The 9,966-nt window shown below is 47.1% G+C and overlaps 1 long non-coding RNA gene across 1 annotated transcript; it reads left to right on the top strand.

The window, feature by feature from the left end:
* Positions 1-8,702: 8,702 nt before the first annotated feature.
* On the top strand, positions 8,703-9,179 carry LOC139070419 (uncharacterized). Its single transcript, XR_011520936.1, has 2 exons — positions 8,703-9,035; positions 9,104-9,179. It is a non-coding gene; the product is annotated as an uncharacterized lncRNA (long non-coding RNA).
* The last annotated feature ends 787 nt before the right edge of the window (positions 9,180-9,966 follow it).

The following is a 9,966-nucleotide window of genomic DNA, read 5'->3' as shown; positions in this document are numbered from 1 at the left end:
AAGTTTTCTGATAAATCTTTTATTTTCTTATTTTTAACTCAAGTTTTTAATCATCTTTCATTTGTTTTATGATATTTTATAATTTTATGACTTTATTATTCTTATTAAAATTTATTTCTGTTTTAAGGTTACGATTTTATGACTTTATGTTTTATTTGGTTTAAATCTACGTTTGTGATTCTATCTCTGTGAGAAGTGTTATATAAATAAAATGTTATTACTTACTTACTAACTTATGTAACGTGATGATGGAGCAATTCCACCGAAGGTTATTTACCTTCTCTCCTCAGATGTCTCTGACACAGAACTAATCTGCATGAGATATTGCTCAAGGTCATGCATTTGCTTCTAAACTGTTTCCCTTCCAGCTCAAGAGAAGAATGAAGACAAAGAACTCTATTTTAATAAGCTAATCAAACAAAGTGTTAGCCAATAATAAAATGTGAACCAATCTGTGAAATGAAAATATTAATTACTTGATATTATAATCCTATAGAATATAATAAGTAATATAACTTTAAATGTTTCCACTAGAGACTGATCACACGCAATGTAAGAAGTCACATGACAAATTGCTTTTTCTGATCCATTCAGAACCTGCAGGTCCGATGCGAGGCGTGGTTTTGGTGGTGCTTGGCAAATCTATCCCTTTTTGATTTGACCGCAAATCAAAACATCCAAATTATAAAACTATGCCTACGTCATCTTTAACTCGAGTTCAAAGCTTTCTAGAGAAGTCGTCGGAGTGGCCAATCCGTAACTTTCCTCTTCAGCCGAAAGAACCTAACGACAGGCTGGATAAAATCTGTTGCTGTTCCACTTGCTGCAACGGTCCCTTTCAGAATAAAAGCTGAACCATCAACCCCTTTTTGGGTCTCGTTAGATGCCAATAAACTGTCGTGACCCGGAAGTATCTCAAGACTGGTCTGGTCGGCAACCACTGCTTTTCCTACTGGCTTTGGTTCCAGAGAAGGTCAAGCTGGACCTCGACATTCCTGATCTGACGGGGACTTCCACAAAGGGTATGTAGGCCGGCAGAATGGCATCTCAATGTGTGTTATAAATCTCCAAACCAAGCCTGGCGCAAAACATCATCTTCACTCCCATCAGAATTAATCGTTTTTCCAGATCTGCTGGTTCTGAAATATTCACACATACACCATTATCATTCTTACCTCACCTTAGTTACACCATACACCTAGTGTTAAAGTTAGTCTAGTTGTAATTTGTTCAGTAATAAATCTTTAAACTTTTAAAACTCAATCCCTGCGATAAAAAGATCCAAACTTCTGATTAAATTTACTTAAAGATCCATTAAGGTGAAATTTCATACGTCGTGATATTTCACATTTTATGGCTTCTAATTAAATGTAGGTGTCATGTTGTGGTGAAGAAAACTAACCCACGACGTACAGAATCAGATCGGAGACGGTTTTAAAAGGTTTAAATAAGGATTTATTGAAGGGAAACCAAGGGAGCAGCGTAACGAAGCTGAGTTCTTGCGCAGGGAGGCTGATGCGGGAAAACTGTGGACAGATCGGAGTTAGATCCAATTTGCGGAAGGATCAGGAAATCAGACTTGTGCAGAGGACTTACGGTCTGGAGAGGAGGGAACTGGTTTGAGGGAGGAGTGGTCCGGTCTGGGTAGCAGGGACTGAGATCCAGGAGTGAGACGTGGAGGGAGCTGAGCTTGGGAAGGTCCAGGAGGGTTAGGTGGGCGGCTGGAGGTGGTTCTGGCCAGGGGAGAGGCTGAGAGACGAGCGGGGTTGGAGCTTCAGATGATGCGGGCTCCAGAGTTCTGCCAGTCGAAGATGAGTGTGGAGGTTTTGTCTGGGAACAAGAGCAGGAGGTCAAAGGCAAAAATCCAAAAACTCATTAAATTCTTAAAACTCCAAATTACAAAAACACAATCTAACTCTCAAAAACTCGAATAAGATAAACTAGTGGCTGTTAGAAGGTACCCAGGTAGAGTAATCATCCAGCAAAGTGTAGGAGTCTCCCAGCTGCTTAAATACCCCTGGCCAGCTGATGAGCAGATCTGCTGCAGCTTGGTCACCTCCAGACACGCCCACCTGCAGAGGGAAACTCAAAAGACAGGGAGTGACAGCAGGGAAATACCTCAGACCGTGACAGTACCCCCCCCTCAAGGGACGCCACCCGGCGGCCGAGCAGAGGAGGAGGAGCGGGCCAACTCGAAATCCCGGATGAGAGAGGGGTCATCGATCCATGACCGCGGGACCCACTGTCGATGTTCCGGGCCATAACCCTCCCACTCGACCAGGTACTGGAAACCCCGGCCACGAGGACGCACATCCAGAAGGCGCTGGACACGGTAACCGAGGCCCCCGTCAGCGAGACGCACAGGAGGGCACAGGGAACTGGAGATGACAGGCTTAAGAAGGGAGACATGAAAAACGGGGTGTATCTTCATGTGGGATGGCAGATCCAAGCGGACGGAGGACGGGTTGATGACAGCTGAAATCGTGTAGGGACCGATGAATGTGGGGGAAAGTTTCTTGCAGTGGTCCTTCAATCTGATGTCCCTGGTGGAGAGCCAGACGCGCTGTCCAGGCGCATAGTCTGGGGCAGGACGCCGGTGCCGGTCGGCCAGACGCCGGTTGCGTTCTGCAGTCCTCTGTAGGGCCTGTTGCGTGGCCGCCCAAACCCGCCGGGCCCCCTTCAGGAACTGAGGAACGGAGGAAACTGTGGAGGGAAATTCAGAAGGAAACAAACTGGGTTGAATACCTGTCGAGGCCTCGAAGGGGGATAGTCCAGTGGCGGAGGAGACATGGGCGTTATGGGCGTACTCGATCCAAGGAAGGTGGGTACTCCAACTGGAAGGGCTAGAAGAACACAGACAGCGGAGCATGGCTTCTACCTCCTGATTTAGCCTCTCGCATTGGCCATTTGACTGCGGATGAAAACCAGATGTTAGCGCCACCTTAGCTCCTAAGCAGGTGGCGAAGTCCCTCCACACCCTTGAGATAAACTGAGGGCCGCGGTCAGAAAGTATCTCCGCAGGGATGCCATGGAGCCTAAAAACATGCTTAACAAGCAGAGTGGCGGTGTCAGCAGCAGAGGGTAGAGCCTTTAGCGGCACTAGGTGGCAAGCCTTGGAAAAACGATCGATAATGGTCAAAATAACAGTAAAGCCGCGAGAAGGGGGAAGACCGGTGACAAAGTCTAGTGCAATGTGGGACCAGGGCCTGGAGGGAATGGGTAGCGGATTTAATAGTCCAAAAGGGGGTTGGTTACTTCCCTTATTGCGGGCACAGGTTTGGCAGGCGGAAACGTACTCCTTGACATCCTTAAACATAGTGGGCCACCAGAAAGTCCTCCGGATTAAGGCTACGGTACGACTGACACCAGGGTGGGCAGAGAACTTGGCGGTGTGGCCCCAGGTAATCACCTTATGCCTGACGGAAGGAGGAACAAACAGGGTGCGGTTGGGTACCTGATTGGGACAGGGGTAGTTCCTTTGAGCCTCGAGCACCTGATCCCGTATCTCCCAGGTAACGGCTCCCAGAACACAATCGGGGGGTATGATGGTAGTAGGCTCGGGATCTGAATTCACCGAGAACTGTCGTGAGAGGGCGTCGGGCTTGACGTTCTTGTTGCCAGGTCTATAAGAAATGATAAAGTGAAAACGAGAGAAGAACAAGGCCCACCTGGACTGACGTGGGTTGAGTCTCTTAGCTTCCTTGAGGTAGGAGAGATTTTTGTGATCCGTCCATATCACAATGGGGTGCTCAGCTCCCTCCAGCCAGTGCCTCCATTCCTCCAAGGCGAGTTTTACGGCCAGGAGCTCACGATCTCCCACATCGTAGTTCCTCTCTGCGGGTGAGAGGCGCCGCGAGAAGAAGGCGCAGGGATGGAGGCGGTGATCTGTGGGGGAGGTTTGAGATAGAACAGCCCCGACTCCCGTATCCGAGGCGTCAACCTCGAGTGTGAACTGCTTTGCAGGGTCTGGACGGGTGAGAATAGGTGCCTGAATGAATCTCTCCTTTAACTCACAAAAACTTCTGGAGGCTTCAGCGTTCCAAAAGAAAGGCCTCTTTACCGAGGTCAGTTGTGTCAAAGGGGCGGCTATCTGGCTGTACCCCTTAATAAACCGACGATAAAAATTAGCGAAACCCAAAAATCTCTGCAGCTGTTTGCATGTGGAAGGAGTGGGCCAGTCCTTTACTGCCTGTACCTTTTCGGGGTCGGGTCCCAGCCTTCCACTCTCCAGTACGAAACCTAGGAACTTAACAGATGGGACATGGAATTCGCATTTCTCCGCCTTAACGTAGAGCCGATTTTCGAGCAGGCGTTGGAGAATGGCACGGACATGACCAGTGTGTTCCTCGGGGGTCCTCGAAAAAATCAAAATGTCGTCAAGATATACCGTGACGAATTTGTTCAGGTAGTCGCTCAAAACTGTGTTTACCAGGTTCTGAAAAACGGCGGGTGCGTTCGTGAGGCCAAAAGGCATGACTAAATACTCAAAATGTCCTATTGGTGTTTTGAAAGCCGTCTTCCACTCATCTCCCTCTCTGATGCGAACCAGATGGTAAGCATTTCTGAGATCTAACTTGGTGAATATGGTAGCGTCTTGTATGGGTTCAAATGTGGATGACAGTAAGGGTAGTGGATACTTGTTTCTAATGGTGATTTGGTTTAAGCCACGGTAGTCTATGCAAGGTCTCAGGGTGCCGTCCTTCTTGGAGACGAAGAAGAAGCCGGCACCCAGAGGAGAGGTGGAAGGCCGAATTAAGCCGGATGCCAGGGACTCGGAGATGTACTGTTCCATACTTTCCCGTTCAGGATTGGAGATGCTGTAGAGACGGCTAGAGGGAAGAGGTGCTGCGGGGAGAAGATCTATGGCACAATCATAAGGGCGGTGAGGCGGTAGGGAGGATGCTTTGTGTTTAGAAAATACCTCCTGGAGGTCATGATATTCAGGAGGAACCCCGGTGAGGTCGGGGGGTGTGATTTTCAGGGCTTGAGGCTCGGAACTAGGTCGGGCAGGTCCCAGACAGGTTGAATGACACTTGTTGCTCCACATCTCCACCTGGTTTGTGACCCAGTTAATGCGGGGGTTATGGTTCCTTAGCCAGGGATGACCCAGAACCACAGGAGACTGGGGGGATGGAAACACAAAAAAGGTGAGTTCCTCGCTGTGGTTACCTGATGTCATAAGGCGAATGGGTGTCGTCTTGTGGGTGATCGAAGTGAGGGAGCCCCCATCCAAGGAGGACACCCGGCAGGGTGTTTGTAGAGGAAGGATGGTGACCCGGAGTTGCTCCACTAGCTGTTGGTCAAGGAGATTTAGTTCGCAACCTGAGTCAATTAATGCCAGAAAGGGAAGAGTTATTTGATTATGTGACAAGGAACAGTCCAATACACACCGAGAGTTTAAGTCTGACCGAGAGCCACCCACCAGTACTCTCGGGGCTACTGATGGGTCCTGTAGTTTTATCTGCTTGGGGCAGTTGGCCACAAAATGCCCAGGCATGCCGCAATACAAACACGCCCCTGAACTCATGCGCTTGTTTCTCTCCTCTTGGGTTAATCTAGCTCGGCCAATCTGCATGGGCTCACTGGGGGGCGGAGCTGGAGCTGCTGGATTCACATCTTGCGGGCAGTTAAGACGAGATGGTAATGGAAAGTTGTTACCTTTTTGGCGTGCCTTATGTCTCTTTTCCATCCGACTGCACAGTGCGATGAGACTCTCGAGATCAGGTGGTTCTTGGCAGAACGCGAGTTGATCCTGAAGCTGCTCGTTTAGAGCCTGGGTGAACGCCCCTTTAAGCGAGGCTTCATCGAGGGTGGAGGTGGCGGCCAGGGTTCGAAACTCTATGGAAAATTCAGCGATTGAGAGCCTTCCCTGACGTAAACTCCAAATCTGTCTGGCCACATCGGCCGCTGACTCAGGCTTGTCAAAAGTCATTTTAAAATCTGTCAGAAACTCGTCTAACGAGTTCTTGAGGAAGCTCGGGTTTCGGCTCTTTGCCTCCGCCCACCGGAGTGCCTTGCCGCGTAGAAGACCGATGATGTAGGAGATCTTAATTTCATCGGTGTAAAAGGACTCCGGTGATCTTTGGAAAGCCAGCTGGCACTGGAGGAGAAAACCTCGACAAACCTCCCGATTGCCATCGAAAATCTCCGGTGGAGGAGAGGTGGCGACCCGGAAACAGGGTAGATCGGATGGTGCAGGGAGAACGGGTCCGGGCCGACTTGGAGCGGGGAATGAGGCTTGCTCCGGAGAGGTGAGTGGGTGGCTTAACTCCTTTATCATAGATCCTAATTCAAACAAAGTCTGGTTAGTGTGGGAGAGTTGATCGGACAAAGAATGGAGCAAATTACTGTGCTGAGCCAGGGTGGCGGAAACGGAGGGAACTGATTCTGTATTGAGGTTAGAGGAATGGCTGGATGATTCTGTCATGTTGTGGTGAAGAAAACTAACCCACGACATACAGAATCAGATCGGAGACGGTTTTAAAAGGTTTAAATAAGGATTTATTGAAGGGAAACCAAGGGAACAGCGTAACGAAGCTGAGTTCTTGCGCAGGGAGGCTGATGCGGGAAAACTGTGGACAGATCGGAGTTAGATCCAATTTGCGGAAGGATCAGGAAATCAGACTTGTGCAGAGGACTTACGGTCTGGAGAGGAGGGAACTGGTTTGAGGGAGGAGTGGTCCGGTCTGGGTAGCAGGGACTGAGATCCAGGAGTGAGACGTGGAGGGAGCTGAGCTTGGGAAGGTCCAGGAGGGTTAGGTGGGCGGCTGGAGGTGGTTCTGAACAGGGGAGAGGCTGAGAGACGAGCGGGGTTGGAGCTTCAGATGATGCGGGCTCCAGAGTTCTGCCAGTCGAAGATGAGTGTGGAGGTTTTGTCTGGGAACAAGAGCTGGAGGTCAAAGGCAAAAATCCAAAAACTCATTAAATTCTTAAAACTCCAAATTACAAAAACACAATCTAACTCTCAAAAACTCGAATAAGATAAACTAGTGGCTGTTAGAAGGTACCCAGGTAGAGTAATCATCCAGCAAAGTGTAGGAGTCTCCCAGCTGCTTAAATACCCCTGGCCAGCTGATGAGCAGATCTGCTGCAGCTTGGTCACCTCCAGACACGCCCACCTGCAGAGGGAAACTCAAAAGACAGGGAGTGACAGCAGGGAAATACCTCAGACCGTGACAGTAGGAACATCTTTGCTACACTTACTATGTGAATGTGTGTTTTCATGACACATGTACAGTTGTACTATTGAAATGTTTTTATGCAAACTTGCATAATGCATACTTCGTTATCCCCACTAATGCAGCTATTACCATGTTTTAATCCACATGAATGCTTTTAAAGTGTCTTGGGGATTTGTTTTTACTGCTCGTTTGTTGAGTTCCTGTATGGCTTTTAACCTCAGAATATTCAGTTAATTTACGTCACTAACATAACGTCCATTTATTGTACAAAATTTAATCCATAGGAGTCATGGAAGCTGCAGCATCTTCCCTGATCTTCCCACCAGTTTTTGCCAGCTCACCTTCACAATGACTAATTATCAGCCTTGAATTTTAGACATGCATCATCAATTTTTTTAGGGTTTAAAAGAGATATCTGATTTTATTAACAAAACCATTCAAAGCCACAAACGATGAACTACGTTATTGTGTTCAAGTATATTATTCTCGAATGAGCAAAAATAGTTGAAAACTGTTTATTAAAACATCTTTATTGTTCCTGATATACATTTAAATCAGCATGATGACACTAGTCTTAAAAACTGTTTGGAGTTTCACACTCTCTACTTCTGATCTGCATCTTCACTGTTCAGCAGCACATAGAGAACACCAGCATGCGTCGGTGCTGAGAGGAAGAAGACATGTTTGCAAAATGAGTCAACAGGAAGTGAGACAGTATGGTATAGCTCAGGCTCAAAGGCATACAACCAGCACTTATATGTCACAAATGCACACACTGTAACTGACTTTTCTATGGAAGTAATATTTTATACAAAGTCAATTTAAAAATAAACCATACAAAGTATTTAAGACATGGTTTTCATTTTTAAAATGTGCTTCTTTGGAGTTGTTGGACAATAAATAATTTGAGAATATTCAGCCACAACAAATTTAACTGGGTGAGAATGACTTCATGGGCCACCATGTGGTCTAGATTCTGTGTTTGTATGTACACATGATTCAGACACATGCCTCATCAGAACACCAGTATGGCTGAATAATCTTAACTCAATTATCAATGTCATTTTACATTTTACGAGATCCATTTGGCAGATATTTCTAATAATCATCCATCTTTATTAAGTATTATTATAACAATACTACAATACAACTAATTAATTGTAAATTGGTTAACACTCCCCCAGCAAAATGAAATATAATGTACATTTAATTTACTGTAATTTATTTATCATAAAAATAAATCAGTCTCAAATGTTCAGTTTTGAGTTTTCTGACGAAATTTTCATTTTTCCAGGTTTAAAGATTCCATATCCTGGAAAATCGACTTTTTGGAGCTTTTTACCATGGTATGTTTTTATTTCCTCATTGTCATGGTCTGTGCTGAGCTAACCTCCATCTCCTGAGCTTTTCTGTTTGCAGGTGGGCGTGTACCGGAGAGCAGCTGCTGCGGATCTCCTCATCAGTGGTCAGGGGATTTAAGGAGTGGCATGGCAATTCAACTGCGCCGGATGATTGCTCTTACTGGGTAGTATCTCGCCAGCGCTAGACCAGTTTCTAGCTTGTTACCTCCTGATCTGCCTGCTAAGGCTTGTACTCGCCTGTCCTGTTCCTCCGACCTCCTCCCAGGTACCCTCGTTCGTCTGACTGCTCACCACAAGGAAATAAGGAACTTCTGGATCTCTCTATCTGCCAGCCACGCCCCTTCCCCTGACCGCCTGCTCTCCAACGCTCACCTGCCCGCTCAACTCTTGGATTCCTGGTGCTCAGCTCCCAGCTCTCGCCTCCCACAGATCATCTCGCTCAGCCAGACCTGACTTGCCTCCCCCTCTGAGCTCCCCTGTCATACTGGAAACTGTAAGCCACCACTCACCTTGTTCATTCCCTGCATGTTGTACAGTAACTCACCATTATCTCTGCCACAGAACACTACTGGACCCGCCCGATCTCCGACCCTCTTCTTCATCCTCATCAAATCTTAATAAATAACTTTTACTTGCCTTTTGTCTCTAATTCTGCTTGTCGTGGGTCAAGAAACTTAACCCAAACATGACACTCATGAGAAATACCCCCAACACGCTGTATGGCTGCATTCAGACATTTTCCTGCTTCAGCTTCTATTTGGTCCATGTAAAGATGTTTCCTGCAACCAGGAGAAAGGAGACATTCTCCTCCCTCTGGTCTTGGTTCTGTAACTCGGATTTTCCGTGGATATCCTGACCAAATACTTCTGCATTGGGGACAAAACACTGATGCTTGTCTACAAAGATGCATGTCATGGCCAGCTCATGTATTGTCACGTTCTGCCCCTGCCTTCTTGACTGTGTCTCTCTCCTGCCCTGATTAGCCCTTATTGTTCTCACCTGCCCCTCGTTAACCTGCCCATGTGTTCCTGATTTCCCTGTATATTTATACCTCCCTCCTTGTGCCAGTCTTTGTCAGATCATTGTTTGTAGTCATCGTTGTTCTGTTCCTGTCATTCCCATTCCACCATTAAAACCGTTTATATTTTTCCATCCGTGCCTGTTCTCCTGCCTCCTGCACCCTCCACCACACATGGTCCTACCATCTCCACCCTCGCAACATGACATGTATGTCTTTGACGACTGTTGGTTTGTAACAGAATTAGTATTCCAGTGGCTAGTGTGCCATAGTAAGCACTTCAACACTGGATTACCAAGACCAATGAGACAGCAGGCTTGCCTATAAGACGCTACTGTAGGCGCGTATTGTAGGAGTGAGCGTGGGCGGAGCCTCACTGAAACTAACCGTTTTATTTCCAGGTATG

This window comes from Nothobranchius furzeri, chromosome 6 (genome assembly GCF_043380555.1).
Source record: "Nothobranchius furzeri strain GRZ-AD chromosome 6, NfurGRZ-RIMD1, whole genome shotgun sequence".
NCBI classification, from domain to species: domain Eukaryota; kingdom Metazoa; phylum Chordata; class Actinopteri; order Cyprinodontiformes; family Nothobranchiidae; genus Nothobranchius; species Nothobranchius furzeri.
This window is presented reverse-complemented; position numbering and strand designations above follow the sequence as displayed.